Here is a 26,313-nt window from a genome sequence, read left to right on the forward strand (position 1 = left end):
ATTCAGCAAAGTCGCAGGATACAAAATCAATGTACAGAAACCAGTTGCGCTCTTATACACTAATAATGAAACAACAGAAAGAGAAATAAAGAAACTGATCCCATTCATAATTGCACCAAGAATCATAAAATACCTAGGAATAAAACTAAACATCGAGGTAAAAGGTCTGTATGCTGAAAACCATAGAAAGCTTATGAAGGAAGTTGAAGAAAATAGAAATGGAAAAACATTCCATGTTCATGGATTGGAAGAATAAATATTGTTAAAATCTCAATACTACCCAAAGCAATCTACACATTCAATGCAATCCCAATCAAAATTGCACCAGCATACTTCTCGAAGCTAGAACAAGCAATCCTAAAATTTGTATGGAACCAGAAAAGACCCCAAATAGCCAATGCAATATTGAAGAAGAAGACCAAAGTGGGAGGCATCACAATCCCAGACTTTAGCTTCTACTACAAAGCTGTAATCATCAAGACAGCATAGTATTGGTACAAAAACAGACACATAGACCAATGGAATAGAATAGAGACTCCAGAATTGAACCCACAAAAGTATGGGAAACTAATCTTTGACAAAGCAGGAAAGAATATCCAATGGAAAAAAGACAGTGTCTTTAACAAATGGTGTTGGGAGAACTGGACAGCAACATGCAGAAGAATGAAACTAGACCACGTTTTTACATCATTCACAAAAATAAACTCAAAATTGATAAAGGACCTGAATGTGAGACAGGAAACCATCCAAACCCTAAAGGAGAAAGCAGGGAAAAATCTCTCTGACCTCAGCTGCAGTAATTTCTTACTTGACACATCTCCAAAGGCCAGGGATTTAAAAGCAAAAAATGAACTATTGGGACCTCATGAAGATAAAAACCTTCTGCACTGCAAAAGAAACAACCAAAACTAAAAGGCAACCAATGGAATGGGAAAAGATATTTGCAAATGACATATCAGACAAAGGGCTAGTATCCAAAATCTATAAAGAGCTCACCAAACTCCACACCCAAAAAACAAATAATCCAGTGAAGAAATGGGCAGAAAACATGAATAGACACTTCTCTAAAGAAGACGTCCAGATGGCCAACAGGCACATGAAAAGATGCTCAATGTCGCTCCTTATCAGGGAAATACAAATCAAAACCACACTCAGATACCACCTCACGCCAGTCAGAGTGGCTAAAATGAACAAATCAGGAGACTATAGATGCTGGAGAGGATGTGGAGAAACGGGAACCCTCTTGCACTGTTGGTGGGAATGCAAACTGATGCAGCCGCTCTGGAAAACAGTGTGGAGGTTGCTCAAAAAATTAAAAATAGATCTCCACTGTAACCCAGCAATAGCACTGTTAAGAATTTACCCAAGGGATACAGGAGTGCTGATGTATAGGGACACTTGTACCCCAATGTTTATAGCAGCACTTTCAACAATAGTCAAATTATGGAAAGAGCCTAAATGTCCATCAACTGATGAATGGATAAAGAAATTGTTGTTTATATACACAATGGAATACTAGGTGGCAATGAGAAAGAATGAAATATGGCCTTTTGTAGCAACGTGGATGAAACTGGAGAGTGTTATGCTAAGTGAAATAAGTCATACAGAGAAAGACAGATACTGTATGTTTCACTCTTGTGTGGATCCTGAGAAACTTAACGGAAGACCATGGGGGGTGGAGAAGGGAAAAAAAATAGGGAGGGAGCCAAAACATAAGAGACTCTTAAAAACTGAGAACAAACTGAGGGTTGATGGGGGGTGGGAGGTAGGGGTGGGTAGGTGATGGGTATTGAGGAGGGCACCTTTTGGGATGAGCACTGGGTGTTGTGTGGAAACCAATTTGACAATAAATTTCATTTTAAAAAGAAATCTCTTCTTTGTTCTGGGGCGCCTGGGTGGCTCAGTCAGTTAAACATCCAACTCTTGGTTTCAGCTCAGGTCATGGTCTCATGGTTCATGAGTTTGAGCCCTGCATCGGGCTTCGTGCTGACAGTGGGGAGCCTGCTTGGGATTCTCTCCCTTTGTCTCTCTCTGCCCTTCCCCTGCTCACTTGCTCTGTCTCTCTCTCAAAAAATAAAATAGAGTATTAAAATCCCTTCTTTGTTCTTTAAAAATGGAACTAAATGTAATGAGTAAAGTATTCCTGATAACTATGTTTTTTGTTGAAGAATAACAGTGAGATGCTTGAGGTCACTAATGAATTTTTTAATGACATAATTCCAAGTGTGCACGCTTGGTTGCAATATGAGAGAAATCAGAATGTCAAGAATCAGGGCTTCCTGAGTTACCATAATTTGATGTTTGCACCCTTTTGGTCATTGGGTGAATTGAGCCCCTTAACCTTCCATGCTGTCTACTGCTGTTTCAAGCAGTAATACCATAGTACATCTTTTATTTAGGAGTGAGACAGAATTTGTTTTCATAACCCTGCATTAATTTTTATATCATTCAGTGCTGCCAGGAGAGAACACTAGAGGTTTCTTCGCCATGTTGAATAGTTCTGTTCCTCTTAATTCAGAAAATTTTGAAAGTGAATCTGGTGACAATATTTCTCTTCCATAACGAAAAATCATTCATTGGAGCTTTTTGGCTTGAAAGATTTTACACTGTTTTCACTTTTTCATTGTCATCCAGTCACAGTTCCATTGTCTGGAAACCAAGATAGTTGCTCTGAAACATTTACACCTTCCACCGTTATCTTCATCCTTCATTTCTTTATGTGTCTGGCTTTTCTCTTTGGCCCAAATGGATCGACTGTTTTTAATGATACAGGGACTGACTATGGGGTGTGTTCTATTGACAATGCTTCTTTGTGACACGTTGTCCAGTGTTTGTTTGGAAAGCCTAGTACACGTTTTGTTTCTATCTTACTTGCAAATCAGGGAAAGAAAAAATCTACAAAGAACTTGAAAAGTGCTATTTTAGTAAACACTTCAGAAGTTTCAGAAGTAAATTCCCTCTATTTCCTGCAGGATTTCCACTGTACACTTTAGCTTTAAAGAAAAACAAATCTTTTATGTCTTAGAGTATTCGATTTATATGTTATCTACTGAGTGATCTTCTTGGGAAGAAGTCACTAGAGAGAATGTTTTTCTCAGGTTCACTTCTCCCTTAATGAAGTTCATACCAGCGAAGTGAAATCAAAGTCTGAAGAACAGCCTCTGCAGAAAGAAAATGCTCAGCTTAAGATCCAAAAGAATCAGGTAACAAAATTTACTATCAAATGTTATATAAATCAGAGAACTGAACATCATTACTTTCTTTTTAAGTTTCTCTTCTTTAACTGTGGTAAAATACATGCATTAGAATCTTTCCCATCATAAACATTTAAGTGTACATTTTAGTATTGGTAAGTACATTCGCTATACTGTACATTCTTCTATAGTCATTCCACCTTCCTCAAATCTGTCTTAAAGTCAGGAGATACTGCACGCATCAAGGATTCGATGCAGAGAGTCTTGACGTCTAATAAATGTAACGTGGAAAAGGTGTTGCACTGGGGGGAGAAAACCACACTTGGTAGAATGAGTTTGCTCTGGGAAGGTAAAAAGTGGCTTCCTGCCTTGGGAATCTTGTCCTTTCTCCTCTCCCCCCTCATGGCCACACTCGTGGGAACAGGTGTGCACACTCAGTAAACTGTTTTATGCTTGATAGGCAGCAAAAGGGAACTGGGGGACAACTGTGATGCACTTAGGTGTGGGAAAGGGGCAAAAGACGCCAAATGGGACATGCTGAAGAAGAATGTAGACGTTCGTGTTGGAATGTGTGGACAAAGAGAGAAGCTCACAGAAGAGTAAGACTTTCAGGAGTTAATTGTTACAAACACTGTTGTAAGAACGAATGTGTCAGACAGCGGGGATAATTTTCTTTCTTTGAGCACATTTAACACCAACCATACTTTTACCATAGTAATCAGTAAAGAATTGTGTTTCTCCCTTCTGCCTTGATTTCTGTGATCTGCACCTTCCTTCACTTTGTGGAAACCTCAAGGTTCATTATCATTGTCCTTTACCTTTTAGCCCCATCGTGGCAACATGACTGCCATACGTACGTATATTTTTGGTTGAACTCTAGACATTGGGTAGGAAATATTGGGAGGAGAATTCAGGTGTACTGTGATGGTATCTTGCTGCAGATGATATGGGAGTTTATGTCTGGTAGGAGATCAGGGGTGCCAGCATTACTGAAACCTGTGAACTCAGTTTTCTTTCCTTTCCCTCTTTCCCTTCCCTTCATTCCTTTTCCAGGAGACAATACTCTGAAGGTGGGCAATTCACATCATTTTCTTTCCATCAGTGTATTTTGCATTCTTCTCAACTGATGTCTTTGAGTCAGGTGGCAGGAGTTCCCTCGTGAAGTGTAGAAATGTCCAGTAGGTCATTGTACAGTGTTAATGACACCATGTCCAAGAAAGATGTCTCTATGGCAGTGTCATGGCCCGAGCCTTGATTGAAAGTTCAGGGCTCTTGGGAGAAAGTCAGGAACCCTTGCGTCATCCTTATGTGTTTAGTTGTGATGAGTTGGCCAGGCTTGGTTTTGTACATTGAAAAGAAATACGCTTATGCCGTCCCCATCACAAGCACAAGTCTGAGACTGGGAGGGCACTTAGTGCATCTCATGTGGGCTTTTTATATTTATGTGATGTATTGATGAGTAGGAATAGAAAGCTGTGAAGAGAAACTCAGAGTTGCCAAAGACTTGCCAGCATGCTGGAGTTTGAGTTTGTTTAGTCCCTTAATGGGGTGCATCAATGCTTCCCCCTGGTTGTGTTTGTGGATCTGTGCATTTATGGGGAAGGGGAGAGGGGACATTTGAGTCCTGCCTTCAGATTTCAGGGAGGGAAGAAAGGCAGACTTTCACATGGGCTACCAGGTAATCTATGTTTCTTTCCCCTCTAGAAAGCTGGGACTGAAAGAATGGGAGCAGGTGGAAGGGGAGAAGCAGCTCCCCTTCTCCTCTTAGCCGCAGAGGAGAAACTGAAATTAGCTGCAGAAGAGCTATGGATCTACAAGTGAATTCAGCTCCTACCAGCAGCTCACACGATGTCCATTGTATTACTTTGAAACTTTGTACAGTGTTTAGACCCAAGTAGCACACAAATCTATACAAATATTCAGGAGACATTTATTTATATAGACACTTCAGGAGAAATGTGACATTTTCCAGATGTTAAGTTAAAAATATTAATCTAAACAAGTTAAGGCACTAGAGATTTCCTGATCCCTGATGCTGGCCAGACTATGTGGAAATGTGGTTCCTGAACATGTTTCTGGAGGTGCTGGATATGATTACAAACCTCAGGAAGCAGTTTGATGGAGGACGAATCACGTTGACAAGTATGACCATCCCATTTAAGAGACCCACTTGTTGTAACCATGAGAAATAATGATGAAGATATAAGGAAAAGAAGATTTGAACTTTACAGTGAAAGATCCTCATTGCAGAATTAGGGAGCTGTCACCACAGGTAAGGAGACCGTGTCAACGTGGAGCCCCACAGGCATTAAATAATAAATCCAAGATGATGTAGCGATGGCTTTGAGCTTTCTGTACTCTCCTCCTCATGTGAAATGTGTCTTATATGATTGGATCGTGTGTATGAGAACTCAGTTCTTATAATGGGAACCTGGGCCAATTAACATCACCCTCAACATGGTACTTCATCTGATGAAAGCCATTTCACGCCCAGGAGAAGAGTAGAAGAAACACAAGAACAGCTGCAGCAGTCAGAGCTCACCTTCGGACACCAGGTAGCCTGCACTCTGCCCAGTAGTTCTTGAGTGCTTCAGTACCTAACTCAGATGATCATAATGGGCCACTGAATCTCTCCACATGGGTTTTTATTGATGTGTTGACTCTTTCAGATGGCTCTTGGTGAGAAGGCGACTCAGGACAACTGGGTAAGAATGTTTTTCTCTCCTCTTCTTGTGCACGTCCTGCCACAGCTGAACGTGGATGTGTTTCTCTCTCCCGGCTCGGGGCTCGTGATCTGGAGAGGGCGGTGGTGGAGCAGAGCAGGGAGGTGGCCTACTTGAAATGCAGATACAGGATTTTGACATATTTCTTTTAAGGGCGCTGTGATGTTTTTAAAAAAGGCTAAACTGTTCGGTGTCCAGTGGAGGCCTGGGTGTGGTAACTCTTAGTGAAACTGATTCATCTCAATCTTCAAGACTGGAAGTCATCCAAAGACAGAGGCTTCCAGAGGAATTCAGGAGGCACAAACCAATGGCAAGAAGACCTGACAGGGAGATCCCTCCATGGAGAGGTACGGAGCACATTGTGAAATGCAGTAGTTTAACTTCTGCGGCAACATCTGCACAATTGGCTTATTGTTCCCGTGGGTGTAATTGTTTGGTCTCCTGCAAACAGTCCCAGGTGGTTACTAGAGGGCAAAGTTGTCTCACAGTGGTGACAGGACACTGTTTCCCTCAGATGCCCCAGCCAGCAGGGCTCTTTGGGTCTGTCCCTTGTGAGTGGTGTAGCTCACGCCCCTCCAATGACTGTGGGCCCCCCTACAACCTCCCAGTTACAGTTAACTGGAGAGTGGGTGCTAGAACGGATGTGGGTCAGGCCCCCTTCCACCTTGAGACAATGTTGAAGGCTGTTTCTTTTGTTTCACATGAAAAATGTGAACAACAGCATGAATTGGAGGCTGTATGTCCCGGTGAGCTTTCTTGATTGGCTTTTGGATAAATGCTCCATAGAAAATACGCTTTCTGTAAAGAAAGCAGACATTTATTTACCTCTGTTTGGAGGTCCCTTTATTCTTTAAAAGATGTTTGTTTTTTTTTGTATTCTGAACTACAGTACTCCATTAGTAAAGTAAATCCTTGTGAAATTTCACTCCTCTAATGTTATTTTATTAGTGTAACTCTAAAACTTTGCAGGTCATTCCACATGGAATTAACCTTTCCCTACCTCATTACTATAGTATTAGTCTCTTCAAGGGAATTTCTGTTCATGAATCCTCACATAATCCCTTGTCATATACATAAGGCAGATGATGTAGACAGTAAACCACTTCAAACACCCCACCCATGCCTTGTAGAAAAGGACAGTGTGCTGTTCATGCTGATGTTTACTGACATTATCCTGACTAAACCATTCTTATTTTCATTTTTAATCTGATAAATTGTCATTTCCCATGATGTGTATTAGGAAACCCTTCTCTTCATGTTAATTTCCAATGAATTGAACCCTGACCTGTCCACAGTTGGTTGATTATCAAATATCCAACCAAAACCTTCTAGTGCCTTCCTCAATGCTCCCCTGAGTCCCAAGGAGTCACCTGGGCCATGTGGAAAATTCTCTGTTTCTGTGAAGGGACCTGATTGTAGGAAGATGGAGGAAGGCACAGAGGTTTTTTTTTGTTTTTTTGTTTTTTTTTCCCCACCCAGTCTATGCAAGTCAGAAGAAACCTCCATCCCTTCTTTGGCCTCTATCACATGCAGAACCTTGTGCAGCTTCTGTGAGGAACAAGAATTCTGTCCCTACTATGGACACAGAGAAGGTCAAGGGAAATGATGTGACCATTTTCAGTTGTAGCTCTCTCCCTGGAATCTTTTTCTCTTTATACAGACTTTCTCCTGGTCTTGTCTTTAGGTTGTGTGTTCTGAGATATATCTATGGTGTTATTTACTTTACAAAGAGTAAAACTCTTTCCCAAGAGCCTATGGGCCTCTCTGTTCTTAGCTTGTTGGTCATCTTTGGTGATGCCTCCAGCAGCCATAAGTGTTTAGAGGCTGAGGACCACAGGGCAGTCACTGTGTGTTTGTGGAAATATCATGAGGAGGATGACATCTCACTCCACACTTACGTCTCCTGGCCTGGCTCACTTCTTCCAAACCTCCTTTCATGGGAATGTTCCTGAAAACTGAAACAGTAGTGTTGTTGTTCTTTTACTCCTTTTCTATCCAGAGTTAGTCGCCAACCTGTTTAGAACATCGATTGTAGGGGGTTCCGGAAGATGGCGGCGTAGGAGGACGCGGGGCTCACAACGCGTCCTGCCGATCACTTAGATTCCACCTACACCTGCCTAAAGAACCCAGAAAACCGCCAGAGGATTAGCAGAAGGGAGTCTCCGGAGTCAAGCGCAGACTAGAGGCCCACGGAAGAGGGTAGGAAGGGCGGCGAGGCGGTGCGCGCTCCACGGACTGGCGGGAGGGAGCCGGGGCGGAGGGGCGGCTCGCCGGCCAAGCAGAGCCCCCGAGTCTGGCTGGCAAAAGCGGAGGGGCCGGACGGACTGTGTTCCGACAGCAAGCGCGACTTAGCGTCTGGGAGGTCATAAGTTAACAGCTCTGCGCGGAAAGCGGGAAGGCTGGAGGACAAAGGGAGGGAGAGCTGCTGAGCCCCCGGACGGCAGAGCTCAGCTTGGCGGGGAACAAAGGCGCCAGCGCCATCTCCCCCGCCCATCCCCCAGCCAAAATCCCAAAGGGAACCAGTTCCTGCCAGGGAACTTGCTCGCTCCGCGCAAACACCCAACTCTGTGCTTCTGCGGAGCCAAACCTCCGGCAGCGGATCTGACTCCCTCCCGCTGCCACAGGGCTCCTCCTGAAGTGGATCACCTAAGGAGAAGCGAGCTAAGCCTGCCCCTCCAGCCCCCATGCACCTTGCCTACCCACCCCAGCTAATACGCCAGATCCCCAGCAACACAAGCCTGGCAGTGTGCAAGTAGCCCAGACGGGACACGCCACCCCACAGTGAATCCCGCCCCTAGGAGAGGGGAAGAGAAGGCACACAACAGTCTGACCGTGGCCCCAGCAGTGGGCTGGGGGCAGACATCGGGTTGGACTGCGGCCCCGCCCACTAACTCCAGTTATACACCACAGCACAGGGGAAGGGCCCTGCAGGTCCTCACCACGCCAGGGACTATCCAAAATGACCAAACGGAAGAATTCCCCTCAGAAGAATCTCCAGGAAATAACAACAGCTAATGAACTGATCAAAAAGGATTTAAATAATATAACAGAAAGTGAATTTAGAATAATAGTCATAAAATTAATTGCTGGGCTTGAAAACAGTATACAGGACAGCAGAGAATCTCTTGCCATAAAGATCGAGGGACTAAGGAACAGTCACGAGGAGTTGAAAAACGCTTTAAACGAAATGCAAAACAAAATGGAAACCACAATGGCTCGGCTTGAAGAGGCAGAGGAGAGAATAGGTGAACTAGAAGATAAAGTTATGGAGAAAGAGGAAGCTGAAAGAAAGAGAGATAAAAAAATCCAGGAGTATGAGGGGAAAATTAGAGAACTAAGTGATACACTAAAAAAAAATAATATACGCATAATTGGTATCCCAGAGGAGGAAGAGAGAGGGAAAGGTGCTGAAGGGGTACTTGAACAAATTATAGCTGAGAACTTCCCTGAACTGGGGAAGGAAAAAGGCATTGAAATCCAAGAGGCACAGAGAACTCCCTTCAGACGTAACTTGAATCGATCTTCTGCACGACATATCATAGTGAAACTGGCAAAATACAAGGATAAAGAGAAAATTCTGAAAGCAGCAAGGGATAAACGTGCCCTCACATATAAAGGGAGACCTATAAGACTCGTGACTGATCTCTCCTTTGAAACTTGGCAGGCCAGAAAGGCTTGGCACGATATCTACAGTGTGCTAAACAGAAAAAATATGCAGCCGAGAATCCTTTATCCAGCAAGTCTGTCATTTAGTATAGAAGGAGAGATAAAGGTCTTCCCAAACAAACAAAAACTGAAGGAATTTGTCACCACGAAACCAGCCCTACAAGAGATCCTAAGGGGGATCCTGTGAGACAAAGTACCAGAGACATCACTACAAGCATAAAACATACAGACATCACAATGACTCTAAACCCATATCTTTCTATAATAACACTGAATGTAAATGGATTAAATGCGCCAACTAAAAGACATAGGGTATCAGAATGGATAAAAAAACAAGACCCATCTATTTGCTGTCTACAAGAGACTCATCTTAGATCTGAGGACACCTTTAGATTGAGAGTGAGGGGATGGAGAACTATTTATCATGCTACTGGAAGCCAAAAGAAAGCTGGAGTAGCCATACTTATATCAGACAAACTAGACTTTAAATTAAAGGCTGTAACAAGAGATGAAGAAGGGCATTATATAATAATCACAGGGTCTATCCACCAGGAAGAGCTAACTATTATAAATGTCTATGCGCCAAATACCCGAGCCCCCAGATATATAAAACAATTACTCATAAACATAAGCAACCTTATTGATAAGAATGTGGTCATTGCAGGGGACTTTAACACCCCACTTACAGAAATGGATAGATCATCTAGACACACAGTCAATAAAGAAACAAGGGCCCTGAATGATACATTGGATCAGATGGACTTGACAGATATATTTAGAACTCTGCATCCCAAAGCAACAGAATATACTTTCTTCTCGAGTGCACATGGAACATTCTCCAAGATAGATCATATACTGGGTCACAAAACAGCCCTTCATAAGTTTACAAGAATTGAAATTATACCATGCATACTTTCAGACCACAATGCTATGAAGCTTGAAATCAACCACAGGAAAAAGTCTGGAAAACCTCCAAAAGCATGGAGGTTAAAGAACACCCTACTAACGAATGAGTGGGTCAACCAGGCAATTAGAGAAGAAATTAAAATATATATGGAAACAAACGAAAATGAAAATACAACAATCCAAACGCTTTGGGATGCAGCAAAGGCAGTCCTGAGAGGAAAATACATTGCAATCCAGGCCTATCTCAAGAAACAAGAAAAATCCCAAATACAAAATCTAACAGCACACCTAAAGGAAATAGAAGCAGAACAGCAAAGGCAGCCTAAACCCAGCAGAAGAAGAGAAATAATAAAGATCAGAGCAGAAATAAACAATATAGAATCTAAAAAAACTGTAGAGCAGATCAACGAAACCAAGAGTTGGTTTTTTGAAAAAATAAACAAAATTGACAAACCTCTAGCCAGGCTTCTCAAAAAGAAAAGGGAGATGACCCAAATAGATAAAATCATGAATGAAAATGGAATGATTACAACCAATCCCTCAGAGATACAAACAATTATCAGGGAATACTATGAAAAATTATATGCCAGCAAATTGGACAACCTGGAAGAAATGGACAAATTCCTAAACACCCACACTCTTCCAAAACTCAATCAGGAGGAAATAGAAAGCTTGAACAGACCCATAACCAGCGAAGAAATTGAATCGGTTATCAAAAATCTCCCAACAAATAAGAGTCCAGGACCAGATGGCTTCCCAGGGGAGTTCTACCAGACATTTAAAGCAGAGATAATACCTATCCTTCTCAAGCTATTCCAAGAAATAGAAAGGGAAGGAAAACTTCCAGACTCATTCTATGGAGCCAGTATTACTTTGATTCCTAAACCAGACAGAGACCCAGTAAAAAAAGAGAACTACAGGCCAATATCCCTGATGAATATGGATGCAAAAATTCTTAATAAGATACTAGCAAATCGAATTCAACAGCATATAAAAAGAATTATTCACCATGATCAAGTGGGATTCATTCCTGGGATGCAGGGCTGGTTCAACATTCGCAAATCGATCAACGTGATACATCACATTAACAAAAAAAAAGAGAAGAACCATATGATCCTGTCAATCGATGCAGAAAAGGCCTTTGACAAAATCCAGCACCCTTTCTTAATAAAAACCCTTGAGAAAGTCGGGATAGAAGGAACATACTTAAAGATCATAAAGGCCATTTATGAAAAGCCCACAGCTAACATCATCCTCAACGGGGAAAAACTGAGAGCTTTTTCCCTGAGATCAGGAACACGACAGGGATGCCCACTGTCACCGCTGTTGTTTAATATAGTGCTGGAAGTTCTAGCATCAGCAATCAGACAACAAAAGGAAATCAAAGGCATCCAAATTGGCAAAGATGAAGTCAAGCTTTCGCTTTTTGCAGATGACATGATATTATACATGGAAAATCCGATAGACTCCACCAAAAGTCTGCTAGAACTGATACATGAATTCAGCAAAGTTGCAGGATACAAAATCAATGTGCAGAAATCAGTTGCATTCTTATACACTAACAATGAAGCAACAGAAAGACAAATGAAGAAACTGATCCCATTCACAATTGCACCAAGAAGCATAAAATACCTAGGAATAAATCTAACCAAAGATGTAAAAGATCTGTATGCTGAAAACTATAGAAAGCTTATGCAGGTAATTGAAGAAGATTTAAAGAAATGGAAAGACATTCCATGCTCATGGATTGGAAGAATAAATATTGTCAAAATGTCAATACTACCCAAAGCTATCTACACATTCAATGCAATCCCAATCAAAATTGCACCAGCATTCTTCTCGAAACTAGAACAAGCAATCCTAAAATTCATATGGAACCACAAAAGGCCCCGAATAGCCAAAGTAATTTTGAAGAAGAAGACCAAAGCAGGAGGCATCGCAATCCCAGAATTTAGCCTCTACTACAAAGCTGTCATCATCAAGACAGCATGGTATTGGCATAAAAACAGACACATAGACCAATGGAATAGAGTAGAAACCCCAGAACTAGACCCACAAACGTATGGCCAACTCATCTTTGACAAAGCAGGAAAGAACATCCAATGGAAAAAAGACAGTCTCTTTAACAAATGGTGCTGGGAGAACTGGACAGCAACATGCAGAAGGTTGAAACTAGACCACTTTCTCACACCATTCACAAAAATAAACTCAAAATGGATAAAGGACCTGAATGTGAGACAGGAAACCATCAAAACCTTAGAGGAGAAAGCAGGAAAAGACCTCTCTGACCTCAGCCGTAGCAATCTCTTACTCGGCACATCCCCAAAGGCAAGGGAATTAAAAGCAAAAGTGAATTACTGGGACCTTATGAAGATAAAAAGCTTCTGCACAGCAAAGGAAACAACCAACAAAACTAAAAGGCAGCCAACGGAATGGGAAAAGATATTTGCAAATGACACATCGGACAAAGGGCTAGTATCCAAAATCTATAAAGAGCTCATCAAACTCCACACCCGAAAAACAAATAACCCAGTGAAGAAATGGGCAGAAAACATGAATAGACACTTCTCTAAAGAAGACATCCGGATGGCCAACAGGCACATGAAAAGATGCTCAACGTCGCTCCTTATCAGGGAAATACAAATCAAAACCACACTCAGATACCACCTCACGCCAGTCAGAGTGGCTAAAATGAACAAATCAGGAGACTATAGATGCTGGAGAGGATGTGGAGAAACGGGAACCCTCTTGCACTGTTGGTGGGAATGCAAATTGGTGCAGCCGCTCTGGAAAGCAGTGTGGAGGTTCCTCAGAAAATTAAAAATAGACCTACCCTATGACCCAGCAATAGCACTGCTAGGAATTTATCCAAGGGATACAGGAGTACTGATGCATAGGGGCACCTGTACCCCAATGTTTATAGCGGCACTCTCAACAATAGCCAAATTATGGAAAGAGCCTAAATGTCCATCAACTGATGAATGGATAAAGAAATTGTGGTTTATATACACAATGGAATACTACGTGGCAATGAGAAAAAATGAAATATGGCCTTTTGTAGCAACATGGATGGAACTGGAGAGTGTGATGCTAAGTGAAATAAGCCATACAGAGAAAGACAGATACCATATGGTTTCACTCTTATGTGGATCCTGAGAAACATAACAGAAACCCATAGGGGAGGGGAAGGAAAGAAAAAAAAAAAAAAAAAAGAGGTTAGAGTGGGAGAGAGCCAAAGCATAAGAGACTGTTAAAAACTGAGAACAAACTGAGGGTTGATGGGGGGTGGGAGGGAGGGCAGGGTGGGTGATGGGTAGTGAGGAGGGCACCTTTTGGGATGAGCACTGGGTGTTGTATGGAAACCAATTTGACAGTAAATTTCATATATTAAAAAAAAAATAAAAAAATATATATATAATACATAAAAAAAAAACAAAAAAAAAACCCAAACAATTAAAAAAACAATTTGTTTACTAAAAATAAATTATTACTTTTTTTTTTTGCCAAGGATACCTTAACCATGCTTATAATTTTATGTCATTAAATTCCTAATCCTTTGTTATTACTTAGCCGATTTCTTAATATTCTTTTCCTTTTTAAAAAATTAATGTTTTCTATCAATAAATGGTGCAACTAAATAACATGGATGGAGCTAGAGAGTATAATGCTAAATGAAATAAGTCAGAGAAAGAGAAATACCATATGATTTCACTCCTATGTGGAATTTAAGAAACAAAATAAATGAGCAAAAGGGGGGAAAAAAGGAGAGGCAAACCAAGAAACAGATTCTTAACTATAGAGGACAAACTGATGGTTACTAGAGGGGCGGGGTGTGGGGAAGGGGTAAAATAGGATGGGGGATTAAGAATACATTTATCATGATGAGCAGGAGTAAGGTACAGAATTGTTGAATCGGCATATTGTATACCTGCAACTAATATAACATATGTTAACGATATTGGAATAAAATAAAAAACTTAATAGAAAAAAAAAAAAAAAAGAACATCGATTGTAATTCTCACTAACTGAAAAACATGAAAAGCCCAACTTTCTGAGAGGTGCTTAGGAATTTTGAATGCTCTTATTCGAAGGTTATTTTTTTCTAAATTTCATAATTCATCAGTTTTCCCATCTCTTTTTGGAAATGTGCTTTTGCAGAGTCATTGCAGCTGTTCAGTTAGTAAAAATATTATGAATTCTCAGGGAAGACATATTTGCAGTAGAAAATGTACACTGGAACTGAAGGAACAGAGAGTGAAAGTCAGGTCTGATGTGCCAGTTTCTGGAAAAGAGCTGAAGCCATGTTCATGTAACCAGGTTCTTTTATGGCCTCTGTAGCTGTTATAGCTGGCATCTTCTATTCATACCTTAACTGTTTTTTCCATTTTGATATCAGAACATATTCATTTTAATTCTGTCATTTCAAATTCCAAAATATTTTCCATGGGAAAAAATTAGTCTGTGTGTCACAGTGTACGTAAAAATTCGGCATTACCTGTGAATTCACATATTATCTATAACTTTTCCTAACTAACTCCTGTAGGTGGCACTGTTCCTGCAGAAAACACTTTTCCCCATTCCCCTTTAGGGATGTCATCTCCCCAGACATCTTTGTGGCTTCGGACAGCAGGTCCTGAGAGGGAGCCAGGTAAGCAGAGGCTGCCAGCAGGACCTTGCAGGCAGAGCTGGTATCAACTCCTGCTTCACCTTTTGCAAGCCTTTTACCTTCATTCCTCTTAGAGCCTGTTTCCTTACATTTAGAGCAGGGTGTGGCTGGCCATCCTTACCTTGCAGAGTTCTGGGAATCAGAGCTTGGGCATGAAAGGCCTGTTGAAGGTTCTCTCATGAGTCTCCGTGGTGAAACCACTCATAAGAATTAACTGGAGGCAGACTAAAGATTTAAATGAATGCTATGAAACCATAATTCCCTGTCCTTCTATCTGCTCTTAATATGCCAAGATGGAGCTGTTGAGGTGGTAAAGGGCTGGATGGAGAGTAGTCCTGGAAATAGATGCCTGTGTGTGTGGAACAGACATTCTTTAGTAGTCTGGAATTATCTATCTGATCCTCTAGGACCGGCCACTTCCTTCCTCCATTTGCAGACACAGCCAGTACCATGCATGCTGCCAGAAACTTACTGTCTTGGTTTCTCAAACTCCTGTAAGGTCTAGGTGGGACCCAGTGGGAAGGGTGGAGTTTTGCGGCACTGATGCTGCCCTGTTGAAACCAGGTGGAAGGGAAGGAGACAGGCACTGTTCCTGCTTCATTGTGGTTCATCTATGTTAGTGTTGGTGTTGGATTTCTCACCTTTTACCCTAACATATCTCAAAAGTTTAATATCTGTCCTGCAGGTCAACATGGCTGCCAGAGCATTTCCTTCTTTCCCAGAAGTGCCCTCCATGAGGTACCCATGGGCTGCCCTTTATGACCATTCATGAGCTCTGGGCCACCCCCATATTCTCCATCCTGGTGGCCTTTGGGACCTCACCCTCCATCTCCATCTCCACCTCCACCATTTGGTAAAATGATCTGAATAGTAGAAGTTGACTTGTAAAACACATTTTATCTATTTTTTCTTGTTGAGTCTTTGGGGGAAGATGCAGTGATGGCATCACAGGGCTTTCAGGTCAGCCTGACTGAGGGCATTGTAACATTCTTGGGACATGCATGAAATGGGCTGTTATTTACACATGGTCAGCTGAGCAGCAAGTGTCTCTTACAGAGAAGAAACAGGCCTTATACAGGTTGACAGACATAGCACCCTTAGGATGTAGCTTGTTACAGAGACCACGTATTGGGCTCTCTGAGGGATGAGACATGCCCCTAAATTTATTTCTAGCTAGTTGAGACCTGAGCTGTTTACAGTTGCTTGATCAGTTATGAAAACACCTGAACCAGGGCCCTGTGGAATCTCCCTCAAAGATCAGGGTCAGATCTTTTCTCTTGACTATAATATTAGTCTAAGTCCATTTCTATTCAGAAATAGTTATATAATACCTGCTGACATGTGGAAGGCAGCTTATAGATAAGCTGAAAGATTGAACAATTCCCCTGGAGCCAGACAAAACACACCCATGCTCTTCTGTTGAGGATTTATTGATGTTATACACCAATTGAGATTCTCATTTTAATTCTTATCTATCATGAGATGGTGATTTATTACCCCTAATGTATATTAAGAAATGGCTGTTTTGGTGACGATTTCCAGATTTCTATTTGAGCTGACCTGTCGAAAGTTATTTGACTAATTAAGAAGAACAAGAACCAGGGCCCTATGGTTTCTTCATTAAGATGATGGGATGGATCTTCCCCTTATCGTCGGGGTCACCTGAGGCTTGTGGGTTACTCTCTGCCTTTCTTCATGGTCCTGAGTGTGGGGAAGAGTTTAAGATGTCACAAGATGTGGTGTTTGTTTGAATTCTGCACAGTCTACTAAAATCAGAATACACTTCCGTCCCTTCTGGAGCCTTTAGCCGATCCAGAAGCTGGTGTCACTCCCATGAGTCACAACAACAAGCACTCTACCAAAAATGCCAAGAAGGACCAGGAAAATGCTGGGGCCATTTTCAGTTGTAAGTCTGTCGGAACACCCTCATTTGTGATACAGCATGCTCTCCAGCCTTTTCCCTGTTTTTTGTGTTGTGTGATATGTCTGCCTGTTTCTATTTGCCAAATGCACATCCTTAACCCAAGAGCCTACAGGCTTCTCTCTTTTCAGCCTGTCACCTTTTTTCTGGTAAATTTAGTGGCCAAAGGAACTTAGAGATTGAGGACCCTATTGCTTTTCCCATGTGTTCTGGAAATAACACAGGAAGATAACACTGCGCTCCATACTAAAGTCTCTAGGCTTGTTGACTCCTACCATACCGCCTCTCTGTGGGATCAGTGTTGTTGTTATTTCCCTTTTTCTGGTCATGCGATTACGTGTTAAAGCTATCTGTTAATTGGAAATGTGAAAAGACGCCCCTCTATTTTTATATTGTGTGCCTTGTACAATTTAGAGTGGTCTTAGACAAAGGTCATTGTCATAACTCACCACCTTCACATCTTTGTTGGTAAATGAGCTGTTTGGAATCCTTCAAGCTGTGCCTTGGGTAAAAATGTTTTGAACACAAGGTCCTTCACTTGTGTTTACACGAGCAGGTTCTGTTGTGTCTCCAATCCGTTTTAGAGCTGATACCATCACTCATGACACATTCCAGGGAATTGATACCAAAATGAAAACATGTTCACATTAATTCTGTTACATGAATTTCTTCTTTTTTCCCATATGATGTATTACTCTGTGTCTTCGTAGTGTGCTCAAAATCAGAATTCCTTATGAATTCAGATAAACACATGTGAGCTTAGTAGACACTGGTAAATAATGTGTTTGTCACAGCAAACACTTTCTCAGTTCCCCTGCAAGACTCCAGGGATCCCCAACCCCCCGGTAGCCTCTTAGGCCTTTGGCAGCACTTCCAGAGATGGGGAAGACCCCTTTCTCAGGGAGGGAACAGAGGGGGCAAAGTGAGGGGCCGACAGGCAGAACTTTTCCCCAGTAGTAGCTGTGATTTTTTTTGTGCAGAAAGTGAGCTGTTTATTTGCACTCAATTGTGTGTGTGTGTGTGTGTGTGTGTGTGTGTGTGTTCTGAAGATGCCAAAAACAGAGCTTCTACAGTCACTGTAGTGGAGGGATGCAGGGTGATCTTGGACATAGATGTCTGCCTGTCTGGAATATGCTACTTCATTTGTTTGGACTTACTTCTTTTAATCCTCTAAGATGGGATCATTTTGTTCTACATTCTCAGACATGGGCAGGGATATGTGGTGTCAGTAGTTTAGCCTCCTGCATTTATTTGCCTAGGCTGTAGGTGGTACCCAGTGGGAGGATAGAGTTTTCAGGTAGTGATGCTACTCTCTTGGATCCTAGTGGCAGAGAAGGTGGCAGGTGCTGACCCATACTTCTCTGGGTTTCAGCTGCTTTGGGTGTTGGTTCTCTTGTCTGGCATCTGAACGTAGCTGTCACTTCTGTTCTGCAGGACAGTGTGGATCCATGGGGACCTCCTCTGTTAACTGGAAGATTCTGCACACCCTACCTACCCTAGAGGCCACCCTACGGGCTCCTGGGCACATCCATCTCCTGAACCTTGGTGGCCCTGGGGACTACCCTAAACCCCTCCACCTGCACCACTTGGTAAGATGATGTGAGCAGTATGAGTTGACTTTCAAAGCACATTCATCTGATTTTTGTTGTTGTTGAGTCTTGGACAAGGTGCAGAGGTGTTACTATGGGGCATTATGATGCAAGAGAAATGTGTCTGCCGCCATTACCACATTCCTCGAGTGTCTCATGATCCACATATCATCTCTGTGTCATTTCCCCCACTCTGTGTTGGTACATATGTCTCTTGTGGAGATGGAATGGGGCCATATACAGAAAAGCAGGCATGGCGCTTCAGCAGATGTGTGCTGTACACAGTCCATGTGCTGGGCGGTAGAGGCATGAGGCTCAGCCTAACGTATATCTATCCAGTTGAGCCCTCACTCATCCACAGTTGTTTGATGAGTCATGAAAGCACCTGAACCAGGGCTATACCAGGTCTTCATCAAAGTTTAAGGGATGGTTCTCCCCTTCACCTTGGGATCACCTGAAGCATGTGGGATACCCTCTGCATGTGATTTGGGATGTGACTGGGCCAAAGAGTTTAAGTTGTTTGAGGAATGAGGTGATGGTTTTTGTTTTTAGTTTTTTGTTTTTTGTTGTTTTTTTTTTTTTGTCTCTGCACAATCTACTCCAATCAAAATAAACCTCCATCCCTTCTAGGGTCTTTTGCAGATCCAGATTTTGCTCCTGTGATTGACAACAAAACTGACTCTACCACAAGGACCAAGAAGGACAAGGTAAGTGTGTGGACATTTGCAGTTGTAACTTTTTGTGGAAACCCTTATTTTTCTGTGCAGCACTCTCTCCTGGCATTGTCTCTGTTTTGTGTGTTGTATAATATATCTGCTTATTTTTCTTATTTTCCAAATGCACAACCTTAACCCAAGTGTCTACGGGCTTCTCTATTTTCATCCCGTCAACTCCTTGTGGTAAGTTTAGAAGCCAAACATGGTCAGGGCTGAGGACCTGAGGGCTTTTCCAGTATGTTCCTGGAAATAACCCAAGGAGGATGACACCACACTCCACCTGGAAGTCTTCTGGCCTGCCTCATTTTTCCTGCACCTCCTCAAAGTGGACTCATTGCTCTTACTGTTACTTCCTGTTCTGTTTCTGTCTAGGGGATTAACGTGTTCAGAAAATCCACAGTTATCCTTATGGTATGAAAATGCAAAATACCTTCACTCCAACTTTATTTTTGTATGTGTCATTTAGAGTGGTCTTAGACAAAGTAAATTTCATACCCATCAGCATTTAGCCTTTTCTTTCTTTCTTTCTCTCTCTCTCTTTTTTTTTTTTTTTTTGGAAATGTGCTATCTGGAATCCCTTCACATGTGCCCTGGGTATAAATACTCTGAACTATAAGAGGTGACATATTTGTCCTAGAAAAGTGCATTGGAACATGAGTGGCAAAGAGAGAAAGTCCATAATTGCCTGCATCGTAATTCCCCACTGTGTCCTTCATTTGTGTTCACATGAGCATGTTCTCTTGTGTCCTGTGTCAGTGTTACAGGTGAAACATGGAAATGTACAGCAGAAACAAAAGTGTGTTTGTGTTAATTCTGTTATTTAGAATTTCAGCTCATTTTTCCAGAGGACACAATTACCATGAAAATTGTACTGTACTTCAACTGAGAAGTACCATTGCATTAAAATAAATTACCTAAGCCTAACTAACATGTATAAGTGACACGTTTCTCTAAGAACATGACTTTCCAGGTTCTCTGCATGACCTCAGTATCCCCATCACCCCATGTGTCTCTGTGCCCATGGATAGCACTTCCAGAGAGGAGAAGAGCCCATTGTCGGGAGAGAAGCAGATTGGGCACAGGCAGGGGCTTAAAGGCAGATCTTTGAGCCACAAGGGCTATGATTCCATGTGTGGAGACTGGGATTGTCATTCCTTCTCATTCTGTAGTTCTTCACATACAAATAAGCAGTCTCTGTGGTAGAGGGGGTTCAGGGGTGGTGGTTGATCCTGGACTTAGATGCCTTCATATCGGGAATATGCTATTTTATTAATTTACTCTATATTCACTCCATGAATCCTTTAGGACAAGAGCCCTTGCTGTCCTACATTTGCAGACATGTGGAGACCCTAGTTCCTTCCCATAGCCTCTGTTCCCCACCCCCAAAGCTCTCAATAGAACCCAAAGTATGGGTAGAGTTCTTTTGATGCCGATGCTGCCCTCTTGGAACCTGGTGGTGGGGAAGCTGGCAGGAGATGAGCACTGGTTCTTTAGGCTTCCACTTTTTGCCAGTGTTGGTACTTGGTTCTGTCCTCTGAACATAGCTTTCATTTCTGTTCTGCAGGCCATTATGTATGCAAGAGGGCCTGGTCCTTTCCTAGGTTTGCCTTGCAAGCTGTACCCCATGGATCACCCTTCATCACCAGTCATGGGTCATGGGCCACCTCCAGCTCCTCCAAGTACTCAATTTGGTAAGATGACCTGAACTGGATGAGTGACTGATAAAGCGTATTCATCTTCGTGAAAGACTTTGTGGGAATGATGTAGAGATGGTTGTGAGGGCTTGGCAATTCAACTGCAAACCTGCCTGAGGACAGTGTAATATAAATCCAAGGTTTCTCAGGACATAGGTACGATGGGCTTTGCCATTTCCCTGAAATGAGGTGAGGTATAGGTTTCTCTTGTCAAAAAGAAAGAGGATTTTTACACAACGGTAGACGTATCAGCAGTACTGGTGTGTATTTTACAGACACAATGTTGTGGGTTCTGTGACAGATGAGACGCACCCCTAACTTCAGGTGCCTCAGGTGTCCTGTGTGAAATGGGGCACATGCATTATATGACACAGAACTTGTGGTCACCATAATGGAGCAGCAGGGAAGGAATGGGGGAAACTTGAATCACACAGGAATAGAAAGTAAGTTGTGGATGGCAAGCAGAGTTTGAGGAGTTGTAGAAGGGAGGGTGTTGGGGTCAGTAGGATGGATTTGGAGGCCTTTCAGGGCAGGGCCCACGGCCTGGGCAGGGAGCATGAGGATATCTGCAAAGAACTGCTTCACGGGTTCAAGCACAGTGTACAATGCAGTCATCATCTCTGGAATGTCAAGGTTACCACAGTGCACCCAGTTCATAATCTAAAAAGAAGACTGTTGTTTCCTTTGGTTTTCTGAAGGGTCTGCACATGTATGAAAGAATGTCCTGGAGATTTGGTAAATTAAACTTGGTCTTAGGAAATGCTTGTCTGCCTAAGTTTGTGTGTCTCAGTGAGACTAAGTGCGAAGATAGGTTGTAGATCAACTGAACGGCTTCCTTGGCCTTCAGCCTGAGTCAGATTCTTGGGGAATTCAGGGTTGAGGAGAAGCCGCCCCTGCTGAAGTCCGGTCATCACACCCCTGCATCTGCTGTCACCACCCTGCCTGTGGGTTTGCATCTCCAGAACTTCCCTCACAATTTCCTGAGGCTTTGCCTGTGTTCCTGTTGGCTCAGCTCTAACACCAGCTCTCAGTGGGGCCATCTCAGAGCCTGAGATTGGTAATCTGAGAAACAGGGACAATGTTGGTTTCTGAGGTCAGCACGATGAAGAGGTGACAAGCACATAAGGAATTTGTAAAATGTATGGGATGAGTGAGCACTCACCCTTCTCAGGGTATAAATGTATATGCACACAGAAGATCATCTACAGATGTTCATTCAATTTCATGCAACTGAGAGTATAATGCCTGAGGCTGAGAGATTGGCAATCACTATTTCAAAAGATACAGCAAAGACCCCAGTGTTTTTTCTATGAAAATTCAGGTCCTATTTTACAAAGAAGAAAAAGATAACTGTGATACTGTGTACATTCAGGAATCTATATCTAAGATTTAAAGACAGTCTTCTTCCCTTATAGGTAGACACACAGATGTGGCCACACAATGAAGTGTTCATCCAAGGCCACAGATGTGTTGTCCTTTATGCATTTTGTCTTCAACAATATAAGATCCCATTGTAATAACCCAAAATCTCTTTGACTTACAGGAGAATTTGAAGTTTGAAGAGAACCCTGAACTGCGACAAATGGGCTGTGGTCAAGTAATATATTTAGAAAAGTTGTCTGATATACATATTTGACTGAATTCTTTCCCTGGCCAATCCTGTCCCCTCTATTTTGTCTTTGCTCGTTTCCCCTGATAAACCCATCACAGTTCTGTGTCTGTGTCAGTATCTGCTTCCAGGAGGACATAATGGTCATTCTATTTTGATGTATACAGTGTGACTCCTGTATACAGTCACAAACAGTTAGAATCTACAGTAATAGGGGCAGAAGATAAGTCACTGTTTGAATTGTATTGACTGCACATGTCCCCTGTTTCCTTCTGGGGTGGTGGACACAACCTTCCTCTAGATCTGGTGATGGTGGCGTTCACTCCTCAATAGGTACTCGCAAGTACACGGTGCCTGCTAGTCACAGTGGTGTGTGGTGATCAGCAGGACAGCTGTCAGTCCCCACGAAGTGGCTGATTCCTGATTGCAAGAAATGGATGAGGAGTCAGCAGTGTCTCTGGTAGAACAGTGAGGAAACCCTGCATTAATCCAGATGTTGTGGACTTTTCCCACCTACCAGCTACCTCACAGTAGCACCAATCCAGGTGGGAGCTGAGGTAGACTTATGGTAGTAGTTTTTGGGGTGACACTTATGATGTCTTGTATTCCTCCCAGTGTTTTCTTTTAATTTTTTTGCAATGTGTTTATTTTTTGAGCGGGAGAGAGAAAACAAGTGAGAGAAGGGCAGACAGAGAGAGGGAGACACAGAATCCAAAGCAGTCTCAGTCTCTGAGCTGTCAGCCCAGAACCCGACAAGAGGCTCAAACTCACATCCCATGAGATCACGACCTGAGCCGAAGTCAGGCACTTAACCGACTGAGCCACCCATAGGCCCCTCTTCCCACTGTTTTCTCAGTGAGGGATGGGCAGGGCAGAGGTCAATGACATGATACCCTTTCCTCCCTCACCACCAAAGTGGGGTTGGTTGTAAGCATCTGGCTCTTTCCAGGTCCTCAAAGCCCATGCATAATGCCCTCGAGCCCCTGACTCCTGCTGGGCCCTCCTTCCTCCCAGGTTATGGAGGCAAGCAGCCTTCCATCAACTTTGGGGTCATTGCTGGGCCACCAGGGGGTCAAGGTCTGGCTGTCCACATGCTTCCCAGGAGTGGCTTGGAACAGCAATGCTGCAGTAAAGGTCAACATGAGCAGCTTCTGTAAACAGGATTCTCATCCACTGCGATCAGGGCCTGGGCTAAAACATGACAGGAGAGAGGGGGACACAGGATATGTGGTGCCCTGCTTCTTGGACAGGGCTGCACAGAGCAGAAGGCTGAGGGCCTGGGGAGAGGCAGAGAAAGAGACACTGAGTCAGTGATGGGGGAATTGGGCATGTCCGAGAGAGTGAGAGGAAGAAACAGAGGGAGACAGGAGTAGAGAGAAGCAGAGACAAAGAGGAGTCAAAGAGGAAGGGATGGAGCTGGTCACAGTGTGTGAGGGGGCGATGGGCCATGCAGGAGGGGCTCTGTGACGATACTCTCAGTGTTGGAGGCAGAAAGTGTGGGAACCCTGGGCATGACAGTTCCCTGAATGCAAGGCTCCAGCCTCACGGGGGCAATCTCTGTACAGGCCATTGCCCCTGGGAAGATGGGTGCCCCTCATTTTGCCTGGTGTGTTGGGGCCCTGTCTCAGTATCGGTCATGGAGAGAAATGGCTTGAGGCAGAGTGTGCAGGTCATTAGCAGGTAAAGTCCAGAGTGTGCCCCATGGGGAGGTAACCATCATCTGTCTCCCCCACTGCCCCCAGTCCCTACTCCATTCCCCCGTGCTTGAGCACGACCTTCCCTATGTTCCAAAACCAGGCGTCAGGCATTGTGCTGTCCCCAGAGCCTGCAGCCTGGAACTTGAAAAGATGGATTATTGATCTCAAACAAAAGCTTTTGAGAATAAGGTCTGTATTCTCCTTCTGGACCGAGTTATGTGCAACATGATGGTGCATTGCTATTCTTACATCTACTGCTGATCTCTGGATTCTGGATTGTAAGTGAGCAGTTTAAAACACCACAGCTTTCTCTTACATGAAAGGAGAAACCTATGTCCTCACCCAGCCTTCCTCTGATTGTGAAGACATGGCAATTATTATTTGAAGGCACAATTATCTACCTATGAGTCTGATGGGCACTATTTCATCCATCTTCACCCTGAAAGCATTTTTCATTGAAAATATTACCAATATAGAGGCAGGAAATTCATAACAGATGTGTAGCTCCCTCTGGGTATGCATTCTGACCTTGTCACATTTGTGTCATCAAACACATTATTGACAACATGAAAAATAAGCTCTCAACATCAAGATGGTGACATTAGAGAATGTGGTATAAATGGAATTTCATATGCTCTCAATTAGAAATAATTTTTTAATGGTGAAGGAGAAACTTAAAGTTTTGTCAAATTTTATTGAAATATAATAGACACACCATGTTGTATTAGTTTCAGGCATATATCATAGTGATTCCGTGTGTATACATTATGCTCTCCAGATACCTAGACAAGTGTAGCTATCATGTGAAAGCATGCAACACTTTCTTACAGGATTGACTATATTCTATAGGCTGTACCTTGTAGCCCAATGACGTATTCATTCCATAGCTGGAAGCCTGTATCTCTTTCTCAAGGGTGTCAATTTTTTATTCAACCCAAGTATTTTCGTGGTAAACACCACTGCCTGTGGTTCATTCATTATGTGTCAATTTGCATTCTGTATTTCTGGGAATGCTGCTTAAAGCATTACAAATGAGGGGCGCCTGATTGGCTCAGTCGATTGAGCGTCTGACTTCAGCTCAGGTCATAATCTCGCAGTTCGAGGGTTTGAGCCCCGCGACGGGCTCTGTGCTGACAGCTCAGAGCCTGGAGCCTGCTTCAGATTCTGTGTCACCCTCTCTCTCTGCCCCTTCCCCGCTCATACTCTGTCTCTCTCTGGTTCTCAAAAATGAATAAATGTTAAAAAAACATTTTTTTTAAAGCATTACAAATGATATCATGACATCAATAAATTCTGTTTCATTCTTCACTCAGTATACAGGAGAAGGAAAAGATTTCTTTGTGTCCCAGGCCCTGTCACTAAGACCTTTCCCAGTCTGGAGAACAGGCCAACTGGATCAGCTGCACCCTCAGTACCTCCAGCTGAGCTGCCATGGCCTTGAGCATTGCAGGAATTCCGCCAGCCAGCAGAGGGCGCATGCGCGCGCGTGCGCACCACGCCCAGGGAGGGCCTGGTCTCCTGCGTGCTCAGTGATGGCGGGAGAAGGCGCTTGTTAGGTTATTCTGATCCAGTGTGCCTCAGAGCTGGAAAGGCTTCCTTGCTTCTGAGGTCCCAGTGCCTCTGAGTGTGGGCAAAGAACCAGAGCTGCGTTTCCAGCAGGTTCCACCAGGCCGGGGGACACCCTGGAGGCTTCCAGCCACTTGGCATCTCCTCAGTGGTGGGGCTGAGTAGCGAGGCAGGGGGCTGGGCGGCTTCCCCAGAAACGCGGGATGGTCAGTGAGCGGCACAGTCTCTTGCATTTTCTGGGGTGTTCTGTGGTTTGTTCCTCATTTCCCCTGCCGCTTTGTGAACAAGATGTATTTCACTCAAGGATCCAGGGGGTTCAGGATTCAGGATTCAGTGGATTCAGGGGGTCCTGGGACGCCACGTCCG

The sequence above is a fragment of the Panthera uncia genome, unplaced genomic scaffold, assembly GCF_023721935.1.
Source record: "Panthera uncia isolate 11264 unplaced genomic scaffold, Puncia_PCG_1.0 HiC_scaffold_322, whole genome shotgun sequence".
Classification (NCBI taxonomy): domain Eukaryota; kingdom Metazoa; phylum Chordata; class Mammalia; order Carnivora; family Felidae; genus Panthera; species Panthera uncia.